Here is a 26,297-nt window from a genome sequence, read left to right as displayed (position 1 = left end):
GAGGAAGGTGCCTCAAACCGCTGATACAGGTAACTGTGAAGTGTCCTCTGTTTCCATCCCACCTGCCAGCCTGGCACACCCAGCAATGGCCACTGATGGTGGCAAAAGCAGAGTCTGGCCACCAGCAGCCATTAGCAATCCCAGAGCACTTTTCCAAGGGAAGGGATCTCTGCTGAACCAAAAAGTTGCTCTGTGTGGGATTTCTTGGTGAGGTACTTGCAAGATGCTTACCTCTGAGACAAGCAAATAGAGGAAAAATTATTCACAAGTACTTGCTTGAATACAAAGGAAACCAAGTTTTAATCTCTTTATAACGCTTTTGCATTAATTTTTGCTAAGCTTTAGAGTGCTGTGATTAGTAGAGAACATTTTTATAAGTGAATTTTGAGTTTAAGTACCAAAATGTTCAATTAAAGTATGAACAGAATATTATAAAACTCATAATTCATGATGTCTGGTGGAGTTACATAAGCTAGAAAGGAAATTAATACCATCTGCCATGTAATTGCTCAGCATCAGCAAATGACGGATTTTGCCCAGACCAGGAATAATTTTCGTATGGACACACATAATCATTACAGAATGCTTAAAAAAAATAAGAGTTTCTCAAGCTCAGTATTATCACCCTGATAAGTCAATATCATTATTATATTGTAAAGGCATATAGACCCTGGATGCATTCTTAGTTGTGGAATGTAGTTGCCCAGTTCACAAAAGCATGGCTACCTTAACGAATTAATGGAAACTAACACCAGGTGATCAAGCTTCAAGAAAATGGCAGAGAACAACAGATATAGGACAAAAAAAGTAATATCAAAGAAAATTTAGACAATCCATGAATAAATCAATTTTAGCCTTTTTCTATAAAGAGTTTGGCCTGTTCCCCGTCAAGTTTAGTTACTCAGTCTTTACAATTCAAACTTTTCTTCAAAAAAGGAGACTTTTCTTTTTGTATCTATTTAATCAGAAAATGTTTTTTATTTTGCCTATCTGGTTGAAGATGTGTCCTTAAATACTGAGGTTTGTACAGCAAGCAGAGCTGAAAACTGAACTGATCCCATCACAAGCAAATTATCAGCTCTCCAACTGTGGAAAGCAAAACTTCACTTAATCTGATGGCAAATAACATGCATTTCTCCAGCAATTCCTGCTTTGGCTAATCAGTCAGGCTGATGGATGTTTAGCACTTACCTTAATGCAGATTTTTGCTTTAGCTAACATTTGTAGAAACAGAATCAATTACAAGCTGGAGATTACTGGCCTGATGGGCTTTCATGCTATTGCAGTTGACCGTGCAATTGGGTTTCTAAGTGACAGACACCACAGGACAGTCTCAGCTTGGCAAAATCCTCCTTTACTTTTCCACTTATCTAACATATTTTTCATTCAGCACTTTAATTTCCCACCCTTTGCCTTTTTTTTTCCTGAGCCATCTGAGCAGAGCCTATGCACACACGTGTGCTTTGCTCTTTCCTGATGAGGAAATGCCCATAGCTGAGTGCCCCCAGCACAGTGGGACAGCCCCACTGGCACAGCCCTGGGACAATTACAACGTTATCTTCTTGACCAGTCAATGTTCAAATGTGGAAGCACTGCATGAGGGAAGGCTTTAAATGTGGGAGCAGCACAGAGGGCTCTTGGTCAACACAAAATAAAGCTCAGCAACCCTCTAGAGTAAATGAGAAACCGGTACAATTAATGCTTTTTGCCAGCATGATCCCAAGCAAAAGAGCATTCTTGCAGTTAAATATTTTTAAAGAGGCAAATGGTTCCTGTTTAAATGAGTTTGATTGCTCCTTTCACTGCACTCAATCTTTACTAAATATTATATATTTATTAGCAGTAATCACTTTCCTTTTTCAGTTTCCTAGAAAAAGTTGTAGAATTAGGAGCCTTCAGTATCTCTATGAGAAACACTGGTGCTCAAAATCAAACCTCCCCAGCAAAGGCGGGGAAGGCCCAGCACTTCACAGAATTGAGCCCAGCAATAAAAGTAATACAAATGTTTCCAAAAGGTCTCATCCATAGATTAGATGAGCATATTTAGGGGAGCAATCCCATTAAAATTTTAGCAGGTAGATAGCATATGTGGGAGGGAGGGTTGTTTTTTTTAATTAACTGTCTCTAGCCTAGAGCTAGTCTCAAATGTTTTTACAACACAGCGATACTCCAGTTCATATCTGTCAGCTGGAATACTTAGAGCTTCATAATTACTAAAATGATCTGAACTGCAGAGCTACAAGCTGGATGGGGCAGTCTGCCATGAGGTACAGAAACAAGGCACTTACATTTGATCAGGATCTGTCAGCCACAGTTTCTCTCTGCACCACCCACCTTCCCCCCCAAGTTACTTCCCATAAATGGGAAGTGACATTGCCACCTTTTACCACCCCTGATTAGGAAACTTCCAGAGTCTCTCTGCCCTACTCATAGTAGGGCATAAGTACAAACTTGCAGCTCTTCACCAGATGGTTGGTTTTGGCTGAAGTAAACCAAAAGCATCAGAATTTGCTGAAAGGAGAGACAGACTGGAAGCATCCTGACCCGGGCCTTAACTGCACAGAACTGCACTGAAAAGCCAACTTGTGGTCAACACAAAGCCAATGCAGCACCAACAAGAAGTCATTCCCCCTTAAGCACCTAAAAGAAGTGGGATGACTTGAGCACCACTGACCACTGGAGCAGCACAGAGCAGATCCCAAGGGCATAGATGGGTGAATTTAAAAGATGTGATGAGGCCTAGTTCTCACCCACTACACTCATGAGGTTTACTGAATACTTGCATAAAAACATTTTTTAGGTATAAAAGATTTTGGGACCTTTTCCTCCCCTCTCCAGGAGAGTTATCTAAACTCATTGGCACCTTCTGTTTTATTAACACCAGCAGCTCCTCTTGGAACAGACCTTCTACGGAAACAGTATGTGCAGCAGAGCTGAGAAAAAAAAATACAACTGTTTTCCACTGCTTCCTTTCATGGCAGGTTTGCCCAGTGCCTCTCCAGTTCTCCGGCACACACCTACAGGTCTGGGGCCACAACCTGTCCCAGTGGAGGGAAGGACTCATACACAGGAGCCATGCCATGGTGGGGACACCATTCTTCATGCAGAAGATTCTCTAAATGATATTTGCATTGAAAAATGTTTACCCACTATGTGTTTCTCCCCAGGAGCAACACAGATGTGGCTTCAGGTTTTCTAGGAGACACTTGGATAAATGCAAACACATCTCTTTTGTAATCAGCCTGGGCTGACCCTGTTTAGCCTGAGGTCAACGACCAGTGGCATCTGACCTGCCGAAGTTAATGCAGCAGAACAATAGCAGAGGGTTGGCAAGGCCTTATCCTATTACCTTTTTGATACCAAATTAATTGTTTTTCTCCCTCTCAATGATTCTCTGACCTTTCAGCTATATGTGTTGCTGGCACAAAGTGATGGATTAAAATTAAGCAAGTACATTTCTTGACATTGTCTTGCAGATTTAAAAGTTATTTAGGTCTTCCTTTCAGCACTAAGAGGTTTAAGAATGTGCTTATGATTGCAACCCCATTTGATAGTTAAAGAACACCACAAATATTAATTAGCTTGGCGGTATCAGAGACAAGAAAACCAAAGAAAAGATCACAGCACTTACTACCTAAAAAAAAAATTCCACAACTAATGAAGGGATACAGATGCCCTACAAACCATAGGTAGGCAACACTAGATGGTATTACCTTAATTGGTAGTGCTTTATTAATTGGCAAACCCAAAATTCTTACTTGTAGAATTAATGCAATTAGTCAGGCTGATATTTTTCAAATGGAGAAACAATCCTTGATCCTTTGCTGGATGAGGAGTGTGCATGGAATAGCTATTGGTTCATATCACAGCTTTGATTCAAGTTTTTACTTCCTTATTGTTGGACCATTTCACCACATAAAATAAACTGAGGTGAAGTGGTGGTACCAACACCATATCAAAAGAATTGAAAGAAAGCTCTTCAGGATTTCCCCTACTGTGCATCATAAAAAGCAAGGAATCCTGAAAACCTGATTTATTAATCTAAAATTCAAACCATTCAAATTTGCCTGTAGGTGATTGTGAAGCATCAAGGCACTAGCACAGATGCAAGTTCCTTGCTTGGCTCAGCTCTCTGTGGGCAGAGCCACCTTCCCTGCTCCTCACAACCACAGAGCACAATTGTCACGTTCTGTCAGGCTGTAACACCCACAGGAGACAAAAATAGTTTTCCTTCAGACAGCATTTTTTACCTGTGCTAGCTGGCAAGGGCCAAATCATCAGCCAGATACAACCTGGATCAGTTCCTCTGAACTGTAGAAACCAACTTGAATTTGAGGCTACCTCATGTATGGGTTTCAGGTGTTTTAGAAGACAATGAAACCTGGCTCCCACCCTCCTTTAGCCTCCCCCTATCAAAAAAACCAACCACACACCCATGCCAGTGGAAAGTTTGGTTCACAGCTCCCTTGATCCTCTGCAGAGTCCAGCTATTCTCTAGCTCAAGTAGCACTACAGCTTTAAGCATATACTTAACTGTTGCCAAGAACACTCCCAAAACGTATTTACTGAAGATATTTTTCAAATAAACATGCTAGATTATTTTATTTAATTGGTAGAATATAGAATCTCATAGGCATTTTCTCAAGATAAAGAAAACACTTTTTCCTGGTTAGATCCCAGGACCCTGAAGAATTGCATACTTAGTCAATGAAAAACATAATAATTAAGGCATTACACAAATTAATTTATTCTGATTTAAGCAGTATTGGATCACAAGAAAAGAAAAAAGGATCAACAGAAAGGAAATGTTACATCAGTGGTACCACTGGGTAACTTCACTTATTCAACAGAGTTAAATATTCCCTTAATTCATTCTCCAAACTTCAAATACAGATGATTAAGCATATACATTAGCAAGATGAAGAGCAGAGGATTTTACATGACAGCTCTGCCCAAAAGTGACAATAAAATCTGCCTTAGGGAGAAATTGGGAGAGAGGTAGTAAAAGGCTAATCTTGTTATAATGATTTATGGTTTATGGAAAAAAAAAGTCATAGTCTAAGCCGTCTTCAATTTTTCCAAAACATTCATACCTGCATTTAAATACCTCAGTAAGAACAGAAACATTCCCCTCTGTTTCCAGGATAACAATATACTTCATTAATCAGAAGCTCAAAGGAATATGTTCAGAAAGTGCAGAATTGGACTAATTTGATTTTCAAGACTGATAACAGCAAGATGAATTTCACAAAGATGAGCATGGTTGTCTACGCATTTGGGTGCCTTTCTGGCTGTGGGATAACTCTGCAGACACACTTTTGGCTTCCAGTGATTGTAGTGCCACAGGGACAAGCCTCATGACGTTATCCTGAGATATTATAACTGCAAATAATTTGAAGGGTGTGGAAAACAGATAAAGTCAAATCACTGGTAGAAGAAAACCATAAAAAACCAAATATTGTGACCTTTCCCAGGGCAAAGTTATTAGAGCAGCTGGATCAATAACAGACAAGTCAGAATACTTATTTCAACTGCATTTTTCATTGTGGAGAGATAACACCAAAAGCTGCCCAAAAAGGTCAGTCTCAAATACCTATCTAGTGCAATTTTCTATATTGCTAAATTAGAATAGTAGGGCTTTGTTTTACATATATAATGGGGAAGCAATACAGGTAAGGAAATAAAGGGAAAAAAAACCCTGCACTAAGAGTATTAATGGAGGAACTGGGGTTAAACTCCAAAGGAAAAAATATACAAGCAAAACTTTTGCAAGAATGCCAAATGTTGCAGAATTATGACAGGAGAGATCATACTCCTATCCCTTTTTATCAATGTTTAAGAACATCCAGCACAAAATCTTTGTGCTCAGTGCAATTTCATTTCTGGTGTAAAAACCTATGCTTTAAAAGCCTGCTGCATTTCAGCTAATTCCCCACGATTTGGATGTACACATGGTGCAAGTGGTCAACACATGACTAACAGCTCATACACATCTCCTCTTAAAGAGGCTGAGGAATTAATATGTAATGCAGGTGAAAGGACTCATTATCTTCCATATATAATGAGATTGGCTTGGGAAACAGTTTTCAGAAACTTCAAACTAGGGGAGGCAGCTGCACTCTACTTTTGGGATGGATGGTGGTGGCTGTTCAGAGCATTTCTGAAATAAAAAAGCAAAGACTGCACTCAAATGGAGAGTAACTGCATGTCTGTGGTACACAGATTAAAAATATTTACCTTATGACTTAGAAAGCATCTATTATGAATTCCACTTATTTCTCACTTTTAAATAACAGAGAGAACAGGAAACTTGCTGGTAAAATCACAGTAAAAAAAAAAAAAAACAACTGATATCACCACACTCCTAAGTACATTATCTCCTAGACCCTAAGCAACTTTAAAAATGTGGCATCTGACAGCTCTAAATATCAAGAGTTTAAAGTGACAGCCATGTACTATAAGATATATTTCTCTTCAGGGCTTCCGTTCTTATCCATCAGACTCCTAAGCAACTTCTGCTTCATATTCCAGTAGAGCAAGGCTTTATATTGTGGCCCACTGCTCAGCCAGGGATTAGCCCAGAGAGGCAGTTGAAGCAACACAAACTCATGCACAAAAGACCACAATATTCATCTTTTCTACAGCCACACAATGAAGTTTTTGTCAGCCAATAAAGCCACCGTGGGTAACATTACTTTCCTCTTTCAAAGAGTGAAACTAAGGGGGAAAAGACACAGTTCCAGAGAAGAGGAAAAGCTCATTTTGGTTACACCTCCACTTTAAGCACGGCATGGACTGGAGCAGAGGAGCTCTGGGAGATCAGTCTGGATACACCTGGCTGGAATGAACACAAGCACTGCCTGAGCAGTTCCTTTGGCAAAGGGAGGTAAACTTAGCAGAGAGATTATTATTCTGGTATAAAACAGCTAGCAGAGGGAATACTTGCTGATACCACCAAGAACCATAATTCCCTTATTAGATGCTCTTCTGTCAGATCAGTATCAGCTATTATTGCTTAAAAAGCCTGAGCAGGAGAACTTTTTCAGGGTGCCCCTGGCCTGTGGATGATGAGAGGCACAGCACTGCATTCCTCAGCACCTCCATCTATAACAAGGGTGAAGCCTTGTCACCTCTTTGTGTCCATTGTATCTCTTGAGCATCTCAGAAATGGATGGGAGAAGCTTTATTAAGCTGCACAAAAATTCAGTGAAATTATTCCCTTTTCCAGTTCCATTTTCAAACATCTGGTTGTTCTGTTCATTCATCACTTTGCCAGCACAATAATTTCACCACAAAATTATTTTGGAGGTTTTGGTCAAACAGGCAATTTCATCAACACCATTCACATGATCAAGTGCTGTCATCAGCTTGAGAAAACACCAAACCCCAGGGAAAGCCTGCACAGATGGACATCACCAGGCACCACCCCAAAATTCCTCCTTCAGCTCACCCAGCCCCTCTCCCGGCCACCTTGCCCAGTGCTTTTTATTAAGACTGCAGCTCATTGAGCATTCAACAGCACAGCTCCTCACATGCCTCAAAATAAGCCAGCACATCAGTGCTACCCATCCTCCCCTGCCCTCAGCTTTCAATTAAATTTAGAATTGACTTTGAAAGTACAACCTGAATGTATGCAGTTCAAAATGACCTTGTTACACCTTTCCTTACCTTTCTGAGGAGGGCTCTTGTACTCCAGCTCAGGTTTTAAAACGTAGAAACAGGAATTTTCTCTAAGCTCCTGCAGCAAGCTACAAGTCTCAAGCTGTTTAAAGTCTTTAAAGGTACATCCAAAGCTAAAGTGTGCTCTGCAGAGAGAGATCTGGGAGCCCAGGTCCAGGAGCTTTCAGCAAGATATTTAAAACCTTCCTACAAGTTAAACGTTTTTTATAAGACACAGCAAGTCTTGAGTTCCCACCAGACCCAGAGAGAGCGACTGCAAGCAAGTAGGTGTTATGAATATTCTCAATAACAATCACAGCTGGGATCTCTTGCATTAGATTAGGGTCTTCACTGCAGAAAATGTTCCTATTTGCAGCCTTAGCTGATGCACTCAGGTGATGACTGTTGTCAGGCCCAAACATTCAACACCCTAAGAATAAAATCCTGCCCTTTGTGCTCAAGATGTAATGACACAGAGTTAGAGGTTCTAACTGGGCCATGTCCATCACTGACCAGTGAATTGCACTACTCCTAATTTGTTTTGTGTATGGGCAGCCCCAGTGCTATGACAGACACAGCAGGAGTGGCTCCAGCTGGGATAATGCCAGAGGTTTTGTCCAGAGCCAGCTGATGTTGCACCTTCCTTGGCAGCTGCCACCACCTGAGGCAAAGGGTAGCCCCAAATGGTGCAGTTCAACGCCTGATATTTGTGAAAAAGAACTGAAGAAATGGCCAAAGCACTGGCATGTATTTCAACATCCTCCTCACCCCACCTGGGAGTGACCTCCTCAAATGCAGTGGGCTGAAAAACTGGTCAAGACTGCAGATGCTGATCCATGTAGATTATGGCATCAAACAGATACAGAGGATCTGAGACTCCCCATCAAATTCTTCTGCTACAGGACATCTCTGTATAAAGTTAAAAAATAAAGGCTGGGAGACAAGGCTTGATAAAATGAGGGATGAGGAAAAAGGCTCTGCCTGACATTGTCCATTCTGGTGTTTCACTTAAGTTAGCTGGATTGCTCAAACTTCGGGAGAACTGCACTGAACTGACAGAGTTTAAACCAACACTGAGGATATGAAAAAGTTTTATACTAACAGCACCATGTCAAATTTCCTCAGCTGGAGACTGCTAACACAGGATTTGTTGGGTTTCTGCACCCGCAGACATGCAAGTGATGTAGTTGCTGGTCATGGCCAGAAATGATCTCCTGATACCCACAAGTGTGCTCACTTCTAAGATTTTGCTTATAGAAGAAAAGTGGTGGGGTTTATTTTTTTCACTGGCATCAAGTGCTTGTATAAACATCTGATTAAAAAATTCAAGACCCATTTGGGCCACATTAAATGCACCTTACCCATTCTGTGAGGATTTCAGGCCATATTTTTATTTCCTCACTACCTTTAGACTATCAGTCTAAAATGTTAAAACTTGTAGAGCACAGCATAATAAAGCAGCTTGAGCCTGAGAGCTCTGCCAAGCATAACATCAAATCTTTCAGAGAGTGAGGTTAGATAAAGCACCAGATACACAGCAAATTCTTGATTGAAATAAAACACCAAACATTTCTCCTTGGCTGGCAACAGGTGAATTCACAGAACGAGTTTCCTTATTCACAGGAGTTTCTTTTATAGCAAATTCAAGGGTTTCCCTGCTTCCCCGGAAAAATCCGTCTTGCAATATGTTTAAAATGTTATCAGCTTGGAAAAAAATAACACTGCTTTAAACTGATGGGAAAGGAGCCCATTGGCTCTAAAGTTACCATCCCCGAGTTGGGCACTCGGTGCTGTTTGGGGCCTTTGTTCAGGCTCAATCAGCCGTCGAAAATCAGCGCTCCCGTCACTGCCCGTGCTGGGCGGGATGACCAGGAGGGTTTCCCGCAGCCAGGATCGAGCGCTAATTACCTGTTCGACCCCCTTGTAAATACCTGTCAGAGGAGGGAGAGCTCAGCTCCCGGCTGAGAGCGGACTGGGGCAGCAGGACCTCGCTGGGGCTCCCCCGGTGCCCCCCATGGCAGACATCACCACAAATAGCACCTACAGCTCCTTCCTTCCTTCCTCACAGCACCTAACATGCCAAAATGTGTTTTACAGACCCTAAAGCTGAAGGTGGGGGAACCACCAGCAAATCCCTGTCCATATTAGTACTTCTGCAAAGCATAAAAGTCTACAGGTTGTTTTTACCGAGGACTGGCATTCACCGTGGTTGTTAAAATCCCGAAGTCCAAAGCCTGACTAGGATGGGAAAGGTGACTGGGGCTCCCTGGGCCTGCAGTCACTGAAAGGGAAATTTATCTTCCAAACAAATATCCAAGAAATAAATGTGGCGCTCCAGAGGCCTTTATTCTTCTGTCTTGAGCCCTCAAAAAAAAAAAAAAATACAGAGATCCTTTGAGAGAAAGATAAATGAAAAAAGTTTTCTGATAACCACTGGAAGTTTTTCCTGTCGCAGCAGGGAACGCCGCGGGGGAGCGAGAGCCTCTGCCCGTCAGCAACAAACACACAGGGTGGCTTGGGGGGCTGTGCTCCTCACCCCGACATCAAAATGAGCCTTTCATGGGCTGTTTCCTGGGGAAAGGGTTTATTTTTCCATCAAAACGGGAATGGTGGGAGGCTCAGCCGCAGCCCCCCCGGCCGGGAGCGCAGGTGGGTTCGGTCTATACGCGGCACTGTGGGACCAGAGACCGCTGCCGGCAGCAGCGAGGTGCAAAGGAAGGAAAAGGGGAGGCGGGGGGGAAGCTTAAAATTTTGCAGGAGCAAACAATCCTCCCGCGGGCAGCGGTAAATAAAATAACAGCAGCGGGGTGATTTGCAGCCATGTAACGGGCTTTTGTCCGGGCCCATTTCTCGCCGCCGGGAGGGTTTCTGTGTTCCCTCTCGGCAGGGTCCCGATGTTCCCCCTCCGGCTACAAAGGCCGGGGGCTGCGGCCCCTCCCGGCGCTGTCCCCGCTCTGCCCGGCTGCGCTCCCCCTCCTCCCGCGGCCTGGGGGGCTCCGGGGCCTGGGGCTCTGCGATTTCGGGGCCTGAAGTGCTGGTGTAGCATTTGCCGCCTTTAAAACAGCTTTTACTCATCTTTTTGATTCTTTTTTTTTCCCTCCTCAGTTTACATGAAGCCCGTTGGGCATTTTTGTTCCCTGTTGGAAAGTTAGAAGTATTTATAAGTCTAATTAGAGGCATTTATAAGAGTGATTAGTGTGAAGCATCAGCTGCTGGCGGCATTCTGTGTGTCTGTGTGTGTGTGTGTGCTCACACATGGATGCAACACTGCAGTTTACAATTTGTTTCTGTGCCTGAAAGCTGTGAAATGCCCTTAATTCCCCCGGCAGCGATGGCAACAGTGGGCACTGGCTGGCTCTGTCCAGTGGCTCAGCACCACAGAGGATCACATCTCTGGGGAGGGGTTGTGTCTCCCTATCTTTGTCCACTGATGTAGGAACAAGTGCCTCAAAGAAAAAAAACAGTACAAAATTAAAAAATAAAAGAGAAAAAAAAAAGGACGAGAAAGCATGTATATGTTGAAAGCTGCTGTTAGACCGTTAGACCCACAGGACAGAGACCAGCATGGCCCCACTCCTGCCTGCCCACGGACTGCCTTGCAATCACTCACCTCACAAGTGCAATGTCGTCTTTCCCTCATTTTTCTCTGCTGCTGGGTATTACCTGTGCATCCTCACCCTCCCTGGACCTGGGTTTGCAGCACAGCTGTAGATGTGTCTTGGGGGACACGCTCCCACACAATCCACTTTAGGGAGCGAAACTGTCAGGAAGTGAGCACCAACTCCAGCGGGGGCTGTGGGGCTGCCCCGGCGTGAGGGGAGCCGGAGACCAGGCAGGCCACAGAGCGCCCGCCCCAGCGCTGAGCCCGGGGCCACCGGGCCTGTCCCTGCCAGGGGGGCACAGGGATTCTCCTCCGGTGCCACCGGGCCTGTCCCTGCCAGGGGGCACAGGGATTCTCCTCCGGTGCCACCGGGCCTGTCCCTGCCAGGGGGCACGGGGATTCTCCTCCGGTGCCACCGGGCCTGTCCCTGGGGGGCCGGATTCTCCTCAGGTGCCGCCCCCCGCTTCCCCTGCCAGGGGGCACAGGGATTCTCCTCCGGTGCCACCGGGCCTGTCCCTGCCAGGGGGCACAGGGATTCTCCTCCCGTGCCACCGGGCCTGTCCCTGCCAGGGGGCACGGGGATTCTCCTCCGTGTCCACCGGGCCTGTCCCTGCCAGGGGCCGTGGAGATTCTCCTCTGAGTCCCAGGCACTGGGGTGGCTGGTGGAAGGAGGGTGCCTGGTGCAGCACAGGGTGCTTCTGAAACATCCATCCTGCAAACCTCGGTGCTTCCAGCCTAGAGCCACTGCCCTGAGCCTGGGACAGCCCCACAGGTCGCTCTGGATGCAGCGAGCACGCCCCAAACTCCTCAGCCCGCTGAGAGCACCCCAGGAGCCGCAGCCCAACCACCAGCCCCGGTGCTGGGCTCCAGCTGCCTCAATCCGAGCCAGGTTTAAGCCCTGAGGTCCTGCTCAGACACAGGACAGAGCACTGTCCCTCTCCCAAGACTCCTGGGACAAGTGTCAGTGTCCCTGTGTCTCCCCGGGCCCAGGGACAGCCCCGCAGGTGCCGTGCCAGCGCTGCTGCTGCAGAAACACCTTGAGGTAGAGCTGCTTAAAACGTCTTGAGGCAGCTCCCACGAGTTCAGGCCCTCCTCGACCAGGGATTTCTTTTTTCTAGCCATCATGTAAACAGAATTAAAAGGTCAGTGCTGCCCCCACACGCTTACAAAAGCTTTTGGTTGGAATGGCTTGAGAAAGATGGGGAGATACGTAGGGAACACTTTAATAATGTATTTGTTTTGCATACCTGTGGTCTGTTTCCCTGTCACAAAACAAACAAACAAATAAAAACACTTCCTTGATTTCTGCTTTCAAAAACTTATGTTAAAAATATCTTCAGATTTATCCACATCAATTTCAGAGCTATGTTTGGAGCATTTTCTGCAAAAACAGTCTGTAGTTCAGCTCCACTGACACAAAGGGATGGTTTAACCTGACTTTTTAGTATTTCTTTTTGGGGAGACATTAATAAACTGATGGTCCCCAAAATCACCTAAAAAAAATCTTTTTTTTTCCACGTAGTCTCCCTTGGTCTAGTCCATGCTGCCCTCATAATCCATATAGTGATTATCCTGAGGGCAGGCAGAAATTGCTTTTTCATTTTTCCTATGTCCATGTCTGTACAGCTACAGAAAGTCCCATACAAACTGAAGGTGAAATACAAAAGAGAGGAGTTACAATGAACTCACTTTACTCCAAGTAGTAGCAAGTGGCCATGTGAAGGGATGTACGAAAAAAAAACCAAGCTATTTTTCTGTCTCTGGTCTTTTCAGTAACAGGGAGGTTAAGGTATCCCTCCTGGCAGGGGGTGAGACTCAAATGTCATGCTGAAGAATGACGTTGTGTGTGTCCCTTTAAAAACTTTGAATAGAAACTAGTTTAAATTTGAATCTAAAAAGATAAAGTGAGCTGGGTTCAACCTGGAACTGGCTAAAATGTTTCATGCTGCATGTTCATGAGGAAAAAAAAAAAGGCCACTTTTTTTTTTAATCTAAGCGTTGCTTTTGAAAATTTTCAGCGGCAAAACATTAAAACACTGCTTTATTTTATGACAACAGACAGTTTCTTTCACTTCAGAGTTGCAGCAGGAGCCAGACCCTGCAACGGGGTGGAGTTTCAGCTTGGAAATCCCCTGGATTTCTGGCTCAATTTGTCCTTGTGGACAAAAAACCAGGCACCACAGCCAATAAATTTGTTTCAAACAAGTGATGTGTACCCAAGCCCACCCTAGGCGTGTGGGCAGGAAGGAGCAGGCAGGATGTGGCTGCTGCAGGGCAGCACTGCCCACCCAATCTCCATGGCAATGAGGGGTCTCACCAGCTGGGTCAGCCCAGCAGCCCTGGAGGTGTCCTGGGGTCTCCATGGGGCTGCAGCAGGTGGCAGCCCCAGCCAGGTCCCTGCTGAGCTGGCAGAAAGCCGTTCCCTGTTCTGTGGGACAGAGGGAACCGCAGGAAGGTGCTGGGAGGGACGAGGGGACAGGGAGTTGCAGGTCCAGTTCTGTGTAGATGTTTTTCTGCAGTCCACACAGGAAAGTTTGCCACAATAAATCTCATTCAGTGTTCATTTTAGTCTTTGGCAGAAACTCATTTGAACGCATCTACTAAACAAATCTTTCCTCTTGCCCAGGCTTCTTTCAGTTTTAACTGTCCTGAATATGAAATTTCCCAACTTGGAATACAGGTACTTCAGGGCTTCCACAGAAAAAAAAACCAACCCAAATCATTGAATTCAGACAGTACCAAGACCAGAGGTGGGGTTATGGAACAGATTGACTTGGATGGAGTAACAAAAAAACTTATGATCCTGCTTTCCTAATTAGCCTGGCTACATGGGTACCAAAATCAGAACTGGAAACATGCAGATGTCATGAAGCCACACAAAAAATAATACAAAAGTATTTTAATGTTGTCTGATTAGAAATTCCATTTCCAGAAATATAACAAATACAAATGGCATTATTACTCTGTAAACATCTTCTCTCAAACCCTTCCAAACCTCCACGCAGATTTTAAAATACATTTTCACAAAGAAAACAGTGTAGAAAAAGAACACAGAATTACAACACATTTGAGAGAAATCCTGAAATTAATTTCAAAAGGACATGACTTTAGCATAAAAATACATTTGGAGGAAGAGCATCTTTTGTTTGTTTAGCAATCCTCAGATTTTTCCAGCAGGAAAGCTGGATGGGCACGCTGTGTACCATCCCTTGTTATTTTCAATTAGGTAATAGACATGAAGTTACTTTGGCATTGTTATAAAACAGTAGTAGTTCTGAGAAAGGTATATTGAATGCCAGAAGGAAAATGAGCAGGAAGATGTAAGATGGAGCCTGATCCTGCTAACCCCTGCTCCTCCAAACAATCCTCTTTCTTTTCTACTTACTGTGCAGTCTAAGAACTTCAGGATTAAGTCAGGTCTTAGAACCATAATTCCATTTATTTGTAGAGGCAAACATGCCTTTCGCTTAACATAAATGTTTTTATTTAAAAGGAGGTTGTCAGTTTGAAAGCGTTTTAAATTCACGTTTAGGAGAGGCTTTGTGCAGTTTCACACGGGCCGGGGGATGGGCTGGATCTCGGCAGTTCCAGCGCCCGGAGCTGCCCTCCCCAGTGAGCAAACACTGTGCGTGGATGCACGGCACAGAACGGGTTAACCCTGCAGAGCCGCTGGGGGTGCCCAGCTCCCGCGGAGCCCCAGGGCCAGCGGTGCTCCCGTCCCGGCACCCCGGCCGGCCCCACGCAGCCCCTTCGCCGCCAGAATCGCTGCTCCATGTCAGCGGTGGGGAAAGAGCTCCTGCAATTCCAGCGTCACATCCCTGCGGGCAGCGCCTTGTGCTGGGATGGGGACCAGCAGCTCTGGGAATAAACATCAGACCCCGCTCAGAAACAGAGGGACAGGGACTGAAATTTACGTTGTCACCATCACTGAACTCCTCCTGAGAGCCGTGTGCCAGCAATGGTACCAGGACATACAGGGGTGTGCACACGGATGCTCACAATTTGTTGTTTCATTTTATAGTTTTTTTCCTCTTCAATTATCTCCTGTAAATAAAGAAAACAGAACGTGATTTAATGCTCACTACATTTTTCAAACAGTTACCAGCAAAAAAAAAAAAACAACAAAATGTTGTAGCAACCTTCAACCCCTTTCTCACATGTATTAGCAAACAGCTAATTCTGGTTTGTTGCCCGCAAACCTCAGGTCTGAGTTTTGTTGCATTTTTAAAGCCTGCATCAGAAGCTTAACCAGAAACAGTCAAATCATCCTTTTCAAGGCATTCTTAGTTAAATAGCATCATATGTAGTCCCTGCAAAGGACTAAAAATACTCAGCTGTGGTTAGGTTTTTTTTTTGTTTATACATTTCATCCAGCTCAGGAGTGCTGCAAAAAAAGTCAGCAGTTGTCATCCTTTTTTTCAAATAATATACTTTCTAAAGGGAGAGTTTTTATAATAGTTTGGATTCAGCTAATGGATGAATATCATAGATTCATACATTATTTTTCAAAGGCAACTAGGCTGAGACATTAACCAAAAATAAGTCGTTTTTACCCCCAAACTCTTAGACGTTTTCTCTTAAAAGAGCAATAGGGCATATTTTTTTCTCAGTTCAATATGAATCTACTCATTACCCCAGTTTCAATTGGCTAGGTATGAAAATCTCAGGACTTACTCAAGTTTTTTCAGTGTCTCAGGTGTAAGAAGAGAGTCATGTTACTCATGTTTACCTCTGCCAAACAGCAGCTGGAATATAGTCCCTCCAGGCAGAACACTGTGAGTATATTAAAGTACTAAATGATTCCCAGGAAATTCATAAAATGTCCTTTTCTAATGGTTCAAGGTATTTTTGTGGAGGCAGATTATTTACTATATTTAGCTTTTCCCAGTGTCTAGCTTCTCTAATTGCTCCTTGTGCAAGTGCTCTGGCCTGGGGCTATTTTTCAGCTCTAATTGCAAAAGAAAGGATTACATGGCTTTGCTTGTGCTGGGGATGGGGCTCAAACCCTCCCAAAAAAAAAAAAAAGAAAATCAAAACCTCCACCCCCCGATTTCATAGCTACCCAGAACATTCACTCAATTTGCTGGTTTCATCTATAACTTCAAACCTGCTGACAACAGGACCACAGGTAGGTAGGTACCTGCTATGTGCTGTCAGGGAGCAGAGCAGTCTGACCAGTGCTGGAGTTTTCCAATTGATGGTTCTCTCATCTACTTGCACAGTGCAGCAATTACCAGAGGTGTTACCTTTGCAATTTTCTTTGAAAAGTCATGGAGAGATTCCCATAAAATGCCCCTTGTTGCAATTCTAGCTGAAAATCCTGGAAACAGCATAGAGAAGTCGGGCTCTATGCTGGGAATGGGCAGTGAGCAGCCAATTTTGGTTATAAACTCACCTACCTACCTAAGCCTGGGGAAGGAAAACCAAAATTTTGACTTTGTTCAAAATGCCAGAATGCCACAATGAGAACTACCTAAGCTGTACTACCTGAGCTTTCAGAAGATAAAAAACCCATTTTATGCCCAGGTTTAGTTAACACTGTTTTGTGGATGCTTTTCAGGGTGTTTTCATCTCAGCCCACTGGGTAACTTTACCAAGCAGCAGTCTGGCAGAAGCCTCTCTCATTTCAGAGCTTAAAACTCACAGCACAGCTCCTCCTGGAGAGGAGGGAGATGGATCTCCTCCAGGAGAGTGTAGAACCTCAAATCTGTGATTTTGCCTTGTCTACATAAAGAGTGCTTGCATTTTGGCCCAAGCCTGAATTTGCCATTAAAGTAGCCCTTGTCTATAGAAATGTTAGGAGACAGCCCAGACACTATCACAGCCTGGTACATCCCTGGAAAAAGCAGTCACTGTCATCTCCTATGAGGTACAGCACTCCTCCAGAGCAGCAGCTATCTGAAAATTTCATTTTTTCTGTGATAATACAAACATCAGCACAAAGGCCTGGTCTATGAGAGCAGTTGTGCAACACTCAATAATTTCACATCCTGGTCTGAAATGTTCCACAGGCAGTTGGAAGGTCCAAGGCCGAGATCCAAAAGCACCAATGTATTCACAGCTATGCAAATATTAGGAACTAGTGATGTCTCAACACAAGAAACATCTTACATTACATTTAGCAGACTCTATTTAAATTCACATGCCTGCAAGCTATAAAGATTTACCAAAACTCATAAAAAAACTAGAACAGATTAAGCCAAATAATTTTTCAGCTATTAATAATTTGAGGTTTGTTTCAAGATTTTATCTCTTGGGAGATAGAGGTTCCTAAATATTCCAGCGGGTTCTAAGTAAGTAACACATCTGAGACACTCTGTCCTCCTGCATGCCCTGATAGTCCTGGGTTTGCTCCCTGCCTCCTGCTTGCTCTGCAGCCCATGTGATGCTTTGTTTACCCACTGCACAAGCACATCCATGCACCAGCCATTCCCAGCAGAATGATTGGGAGTCCACAGCTTTCTTATGCCTGAGTCTGCAAACACTGGGCACTGATGTGTTCCCCTCCTTCCCACTCAGCTCCCCTCTGTGTTTTGGGTTCAAAGTGAAACTATCCCAGACTCAGGGACCTTGAGAGAGCAGGACTTGGGAAACTCCAGGAGAGACACTGAGGGCACGAGCGTATTATCAGAAAGAATTTGAGTGCTCCCAGCAGCCCAGCAGCAAATTAGAAAGTTTTGGCTCCCAAGAATGAGTTGTGTTGTTTGTTCCTGCACACTGCAGCTGCTCGTCCCTCTCCCTCCCCACCCCCCTCCTTTGGGTGGTTTATTACACACAAGCTACTAATGAATGGGAGCCGCTGTTTTACAGTACACCACATTTACAGGACTTATCTCTAGGCCTACCACAGATTTGACTGATCAACAGCAGGGCACCACCATCATAATTCTTCCTAGAAACAGGAGGATAAAAAGGGGTTTGTTGGAGGTTGGCTGTGTCTGCAGAGAATCCTGCCTGCAGGGCCTGCTGATGCCATCACTCGCTGCTATGGTCTTTGGCCTAATAAGGTACAGAAACAAAGATTGTTCACTTGTTCAAGAATACTAAAGTACCCAAGTGACGGAAAGTGGAGGCAGCAGGGCACACATCCAAGTGGGATTAAGGCCACAAGTGCAACGTTACAGGGCTGACTGGGTGGCAGAGGGAATATCTGCCTCTGAAGAAAAAAAAAAATCCAGTTCAAACATAATTTATAACATGTCACTCACAGTCAGAGGTGGCTGTCATTAAGAGTTAAATGCTGCATTGTGTTCAACTTATTCTGATAAGAATTCTCTAAGCTGCTTATATGTTATCATAACTCATGAATAAGTGGAGCGTGGGCAGGGGAGGGGGGAGAGGCTCTCTGGGGCAGGATGGGACCCAGACTGGGAGGCAGAAACCATGGAGCAGAGCTGGGCTCCTGGGTCTTCAGTGTGGTGTATCCTCAGTCTGCACATTCCAAGGACTCCACAGTGAGTCAGAGTCTGCCAAGCCCATGGGACTTGTCAAGGTCCAGGCTCTACTTGGACAGATCCACCTTCTTTGCTTTTATGCACTTCTCCAGTTAGGGAGCCAGGCAGTAACACTGAGAGGATCTAAAATGGTGCATTCAGGTTCAGCTGGTCTACACAGCAAGGCTCTATGAAGGTTTAAGAACTGGAGGTGAAGGGAAAAAAAATAGGCAACGTTATAGCCAGGTATAAAATCCCAAAGTTAATACTGCTTACTGGAAATGGAACTGGGAACCCAAGAGAAGAGCAGCAAAGCAGCTTCTTTAGGAACAATATTAAATTCCTCTGACTGACTTGGCAGTTTGGAAGCAGCAGGATTGTTTTCTCTAGCTTAAGGAAACCCAGCAACAGACCCCACTGAAGTTCAAGTAGCTAGATCAGGCCCAATACCACTAAACTTTCCAGGCTTATCAGGGAAATTTTTCTCTGCAACTTTTTCCCTACTTAATTTTGGTGTAGAGGGAACAGCTTGTGCAGAATAAGAGTTAGAATCATAGGAGCCCACTCATATTCACAGAATTAATCATAGGAGCCTGTTCATTTGCACAGCTCACTTAGTGCAAATAGCCACTGCAATTCCCAGTTAGAAGCATTTCTCTGGTGCAGCTCATTCAGAAAACAGCAGTTTGTTTACTCATTGGCTTGGGCTACCTGGATCACATTACACCTGCTGGGGCTGCTGGTAATGTGGGAGGTTGATTTTAAACTGGCACTGTTGCTTTTATAAAGCCTTTAATGTCGTAGGCTCAGGCTGTGTTCAAGATCTCACCCATGAAGCCAAGGCTTAAGGGACTTTGGGCTGAGACATCCCAGTCCTCTACTCCTCTGTCACTCAAGTCAACAATCACAACTGTGCTGCGGTAGGTGTGGGACAAATATTTCAGTCCCTGATCTGTGCCTGGTCTGACTAAAGACCCAAGGTCTCTGCTTTGCCCACACCACGGAAACACTGCAGCAAGTACCCAGTTTTCTGAGTACCAAGCTGAATGCAAATATCTGACCTGCTGCCTCAGTCTGTCTTCACCTGTGTTGGAAAGCCAGAGGGCTGATCACAGTGAGCTCCTGGTACCCAGAGGTGGCTGCAGGACACTGCAGGTGCAGGGGTGCATGGTGTGTGTGCAGGCACAACAATGCTGCAGTGCATTCACGTTTCTGGCCTCTAAAGCTCTGAGGAGCTGATAACCACAGCCCTCTGTCCCTGCAGAGAGCAGTTCCCTGCAGCCCCCTCTCTCCAAGAGGGAACAGAAGATGACTCAGGATTCCCATCCACCCATTCCTCCCCCAGCCATGGCAGCCTCTGGAGCTCACCCATGCACGGGAGGTGAACCCACGGGAACGTTTCTGTGGGTGGGTGTGCCCAGGGGGCTGTGCTTGTCTGTTGTGCAGCTTTAGGAGTGTGCAAGTCCAAATCCATTTGTCTGGGTGCAAGTTACAGTAAACAATCAGTAGAACTTGTCAGAAGAAAAGTTAAAATAGATGTAACTGATGTGTGAAGGCGTGTTTTACCCAGCTGTAAATCCTGTTGGCTCTGTGAGTAGAGGCAGGTAGTAGATTAACTATGCAGCTCAGAGACCATTAAGGCTTGCAGAGGAACAATTAGTCCAGAATTTGCATTTTATGAAATTGAGCCTTTTATAAAACTTACAGCACAGCTAACGACAGAGGTTTCTTCAAAAAAGTATTTCCTTCTGATCTTTGTCACATGGGGTTTGCAAGCATCTTGCCAGGATATGAGAACCTAAAAATGTAAAAGGCAATATTTCAGCAAAAATTAAACCCATGGGTTTATCTTTACCATCTGTGTGAAGTGTAAACAGAGAGAATAAATAAATAAATACTGAAAAATACATTTGTTTTAAATAAATATGATCAAAGGGTGTGACACATTTGCAGTATGTAATGCTGGTTTTAAAATATGATTTCAACCACCTGACACATTCAATTAAATACAGAAAACTCTCCAGGTTGTATTTGCATTCTGGAAGAGCAGCTACAAAAGAAAGTGTAAGTGCAGCAAATCATTCTGAAAATAAACTGATTTGAACAGTGAATGAGCTCTCCCTGAAAGGCTGCAGCACCACTGACTTTGTAGTATTACTTGAAAAACCTGCAAGTATCTTATTTTTCCCCATAAAACAGATCCACTTTGGGAAGGGAAGACTGACAGTTTGATCTGTCTTCCAGGAACCCATGAGAGAAAAAAAAAATCACTTCTAGGAGCACAAATTTTCAGTAAGGCCTCTTCTTTTCTTCAATATTCAGGGAAATTCCTAATGCAGTTCATAGTCTTTAATTAAAAACAAAACAAACAAACAAAAAAACAACCTGCAGCAATAAATGATGGAAGAAAACCAAATCCCTTTTCCAAGCAGTGACACTGCCACTTTAATAGTTTCCCACTGTACTTGGGGTTAGTTGCCAGAGAATCCTTGTTCAGCCTATTTGGGGGCCCCATGAAATGCTGCAAGCGTTACTGAAATGAGCACTTGTCTTTTGTTGAGCTGCATGCTAGCACCATACAGTGCTGAGCTGATAAATCCACTTTTTCTAACACAAGCATTTTTCAAACAAAACTACCATGAGACTGATGAGTAATGCCAGCTTGCCAAAAAAAAAAAAAAGACGCACACCCCTCGCAGGCGCTGCTGACACTGACAGCTGTTAAATTCACATATTCACATATTCACAAAATGAGATGGGTTACATAACTGGAAATTACAAGAGCGACTCACCAGCGTGAGGAACTGCAAAGCAAGGCATCACTGGGGCTTGGGAAGGAACAGATCCCACATTTCCATGTGCACTGTTCCACTGAAGGCTGAGACAAAGCTGTGCCTTGAGCACACAGAGGTTGCTGGGCACTCCTCACCCTGCATCATCAGGCTGTTTGTAGTTTGTTCAGCGTTGGGATTTTTTTTCAGCAAACTGAGGATGCATGTGGAAAAAGGATATATTAGTTCTGCTGTGTATGTTATAACACAAGGGTAGCTTAAAAGCCCAAATGTCACATTTTGTAAGGCATGATGCAAAAATTCTAAAAAGTTTATTGTCAAATCTTGAGCAGCTGAGAGGGCAGTGAAGGTGAAGTGCTGGGTAGAGTTAGGTTTGACAAAACCTAGGTAGGTTTCAATTTGCATCACATTTTTCAGATATATAAACACTTTGCAGAGATGTTTTTTTTATCATTCTCATTGCATGGCCATAGAGCTGAGCTCTGGAGAAGGTCTGTAATCTTCCCACGCAGGACAGAAAGGCAGTGACACCATGTCACCCCACCACCACGTCACCTGCCTTTATTTCAGTATCTGTTTCTAAATTGGTTTGGAAACTTTGACAAAAGCACCTGGTTCTGGAAGGGGCACAGAGCAGATGATGGAGGACAGGCATCATTAAGGGCTCCTGAGGAATGGCAGCCTGTGGGGCTGGTGGAACAGCTCAGGAGAAGGAGCAGTGAGGGAAGATGGCAATGTCTGCACAAGCTGCCAGGCCCTCATGTGTTGCTGAGATTGCCAGAAATGAGGTTCTAAAGGGGGCTAATCTGGACATAAATCAAAGCAGAAAACAATGGATGTCTTTATGAATAGCCATACTAAAAAAAAATCCAGTAATTAAACCACCATTAACATCAAGCTAAATTTTATACATTCAAAATTATCTATGCTTCAATTTTTTTTCTGCTCATAGCTGAATTCATTCTTCTTACATAGTAAGAGGGGTTTTATTGTTATAAAGAACACACCTAAAAGCTTTTTTTTATAAGCAAGTTTATCAAACAAGAAATGAAGATAAAATGACAACTAAATGCATAAAGTTCCATGTACTTTATCATGTTATCTATAATAAACTAGGCTAATGCAAAAGCAAGATGCACAGACAAATCAGGAGAAAAAAAAAAGAAACACAGAAATGAATGCTTTGAGAGTGATGTCACCTAAGCTGGTGTGTAGGTACAGTCTGCTGCGTAGGAGAGCAGTGAAAGCATAAACAGAATACTAGATGTGCATTAAGCCACAAACAGAAATAGCTGGGAACAATGGCAAAGTCTGGTTGCTCTTGGAACCTTAATGTAAGGAAACATCCTTATAAAAGATGAGACAATAGCAGGTCTATAAATGACAGCCCCGTAGGCAGGGAAGGATTAAGAACTTCCTATAGTTCCTAAAGTATCAACCTATATTGTAACCCTTCCACAAAGGCTGCCTTAAGTGCTTTCTCTGAATTAGTCCACCCAGAATAGGAAAAAGCATCAGAATTAGTTTGACTTTTCCTCTGGACACCAGCCACACACTCTCAAGGCAGAGAGGAAGAAGTAAAAGCAGACGGAAGCTCGGCACTTGTTCAGGACCTTTTGCCAGCACACCTGTAAGTCCCAGTGCTCATTTGCCCTCCCTGCTTCCTCCAGAGCCCAGAGACCTCTGCCAGCCCTGATCCAGGCCATGGCAACGTGCTGCTCTCTAAAGCTGAGCTTCTCTGTCTCTGCAGAGCACTGGCTTTGGACACAAGCAAACACAAACTAGGCTGAAGCTTCTGTGTCCATTTATCACTTTTATTTTCTTTGTTTTATCTTGAAGTGGGGATTTGGTGGTTTTGTTTGTTTGCATGAGTAATAAAAAACATTCATTTAACTGGGCATATATTTAATTTGAAAACATTAACCAAATACCTCCCAACACCTCATGGCCCATGACCTGGGACATATTCCTGTACAGCAAACATCCCCTGAGCTTTCAGGTAGCAGATCGCCCTCAGACCTCAGATTTTCTTGCAGACTGCCACATACTCCACTAATGCAAATTTAAATTAAAGACTATGGCCATTACTATTTAATACAATTCCACAGAGCAGCCACAGCAAACTTTCAATGGCCTCAGGGGTTATCAGTGTCCATAGGACGGGGGCTGGGAACCCCCACAGACTCTGATGATTCTGCTGGTTTATCTCTAACACAGCACTAAAACCAGTCACATACATCCCTCTGGTGAAACTCAAAGAGCCTGCACTTCAGAGAGTTTCCAAGAAAGTCAAATGAAGCTGTGTGAGCACTTCACTGCACTGATGGGGAAGAAGAATTGTCCACTGCAGCTGCTGCTAACAGGCACCTCTAGGCACTCCAAATGGGTGTGGATGAACTGAACAATATGAAGAGGTACAAAACATGCAAGACTAGAACCTTTTATGAGTCACATTTGTAGATTTGCAGCTGATTTTAAATTCAATGGGATCTACAGAAGTCAACGCTAAAGAATTTGAAGCAAGTTAAAGTTCTTGATATCTCCTTGTTGTTGCCTCTGCCAACAATTCCTCGTTCCAAGCTGGAAGCTTTAGGGCAAATCTGGGGCAATTCTGGTCCAAAAGTTCCAGTGGAATAGTTCTATCTGTTTTCAGAAATGATTCCCTGTCAGTAGAACTTGGTCCCTGAGTGATGACAATACAAAGCAGATGTAAGTATAGATTTTGAAAAAATGTTTAAAAATACACAGATGCTTTTGAAAATATTGAAGATTCACCATCCAGCTATTTACAGTCCTATTTTTAATTTTTGTTTTCTGAAAAACAAGCAAATATTTTGATTCTCACCAAGTGCTGTAAGTTTCATCTTCCCAAGCTCAATCAGAGAAGCCCTGAATCAACATGCTTCCTAATGGGAATAAATTCTTTTCAGCAGAGGTCTGTTAAAAATGACCACCAAAAGCCAAATATTATTAGTATTCAGGGTAGAATTAAATGGTGTCACCATGGATATCTGAATATGCAGGTGTGCCTTGAATTATTTTATGGCAAATTTAAGCCCAGTTTCTTACTCCTGGTCTTTAATCCCGCTCCCACTGGAGCACATTATGATGACCCTATAAGAGTCAGAACCTTGGCCAAAAATCCATGGATTTGGAGGGCTTTCTGCAGAGTAAGGCATTACTGCAAGTTAGATATTCTTGCTGTTGCAACCTGTGGGACTTCTCAGCAGTACAATGATGTTCAGCACAGCCCAGATGCTCTTCCTGAACTGTATTTTATGGCCCTGTCTCTGTGCAGCATCTCCAGCCTTGGGGGAACTGCTCAACTGGGAAGGGACTGGGAAGAAAAATGTCAGAGCCAGGCCCTGCCAAGCACAAAAAGTGTTTGGGCAAAGTTCTCACTGCACAATTTTTCTAAGACTGGGAACAAATATTAAAGCTATTTTCTTCCTTCAGAGCAGTTTTAAAGTCACTTAAAGTCTGATAGCACTTTCCAGCTGGAAACTGGACTTTGCTCCTCAGTGTAGTTCCACTTACTCTTCTGACAACTACCAATTACTCGTGTGAGCAGTGCACGAGGTTCTGTAGCAGTGGGGATAAAACACAAGAGCAAATCCACTTGCTCAGAAGGGCAAGCTTCTAGATTCAATAACAAAATCAGAACTCTGCAACAGCCCCTCCCTCCCCCACATAGTTTGTTGCTTAAAATCTTAAAGGAAAAAAATATCATGTTCTCTATGAATGCCATCATAGCATGATCAGTTTTTCCTACAAAAATACATAATCAGTTTTCTAGCTTTTCTACTTGTACTGCAAACCAGTAACGGAAAACTCTGTGAAACTCTCACATTTTCATATCACACTATTCTTAATGTTACCTAATTTCCCAGTTTAAAAATAGATTACAGGGATTAAGAGACTTTTGAATCTAAAAAGAATGCACATATTAGGGAAATTGCTACCTAAAGTAAATAGCCTACTTTAATAAGCAGTCTCCTAGTTTGTATGATATTAAGAAAAAAAACCACTTCACAGGCATCTAGTTTAACACATGTCAGCCAGCTTCAATTGCAAGTTCAAAATCCAGAGATAGATAAAATATTGGTTTGGTTTGGAATATGCAAAGTGCCAATTTTTCATATATTAATGCACTGAAGCACGTGATACAGTGTTATTATGGAAGGAAAAAACACCTGCCAGAAGGGTTTATTTAAGGAATGGTTACTGCAAATAAAAACCTTCAACTAAAAAGGATTTTTAAAATTGTTTTTTAATATGCTTTTAATGACCCCTACTCCTCATACCTACCTCCTTGCTTCCCAAACTGTTTGTACTGTCCCCAATAACACTCAGTGGAAAGCTGTCGTTCCTGGCTAAATCCTTACTTAGGTTGGATGCTATGCCTCCGTTAGACAGGGTCACAAGGTCACAATCGATTTTGGAGGCCACCTGGAGAGTCCAGGCCGTGAACTGACTCAAAAAATTTATATCAGAGCTGGAATGGTCCACCTCCCAGGGCTCAGCCTGCGTTAACACCCCAACCGCAGGATGGAGCCTGCCAGGCCCGGCTCAGAGAGAGGCCAGAGTTGTTGACCCCGTTAGCTGACCTCTTCAAACTTCAGGAGAATTTTTCTGGCAGTTACCACGGTGACTGGGCACTCCAAGCTTATCCTTCTTACTGAAAAAAAAAAAAAAAGACGAAAAATTAAGAAGGAAAAAAAAATGTTAAAACCTACCTCGTAGGGATGTCTGTCAGGAATCAAACACGTAAAAGTTTTAATTGTTTGCTTCTCTCTTGGGCTCTAACTGGTA

The 26,297-nt window shown here is 43.6% G+C and overlaps 1 long non-coding RNA gene across 3 annotated transcripts in view; it reads right to left on the bottom strand.

Annotated features, from left to right (window-relative positions):
- Positions 1 to 14,150: 14,150 nt before the first annotated feature.
- The window catches only part of LOC115906743, a 47,423-nt gene continuing 35,276 nt past the window's right edge, over positions 14,151 to 26,297 (bottom strand). For all 3 annotated transcript variants that reach the window (XR_004060953.1, XR_004060955.1, XR_004060954.1), the window contains exons 3-5: positions 21,486 to 26,163; positions 20,399 to 20,491; positions 14,151 to 15,304 (exon numbers count right to left, since the gene is read on the bottom strand). This is a non-coding gene — a long non-coding RNA (uncharacterized LOC115906743). The remainder of the gene's footprint in view (positions 15,305 to 20,398; positions 20,492 to 21,485; positions 26,164 to 26,297) is intronic.

This window comes from Camarhynchus parvulus, chromosome 9 (genome assembly GCF_901933205.1).
Source record: "Camarhynchus parvulus chromosome 9, STF_HiC, whole genome shotgun sequence".
Taxonomy (NCBI): domain Eukaryota; kingdom Metazoa; phylum Chordata; class Aves; order Passeriformes; family Thraupidae; genus Camarhynchus; species Camarhynchus parvulus.
This window is presented reverse-complemented; position numbering and strand designations above follow the sequence as displayed.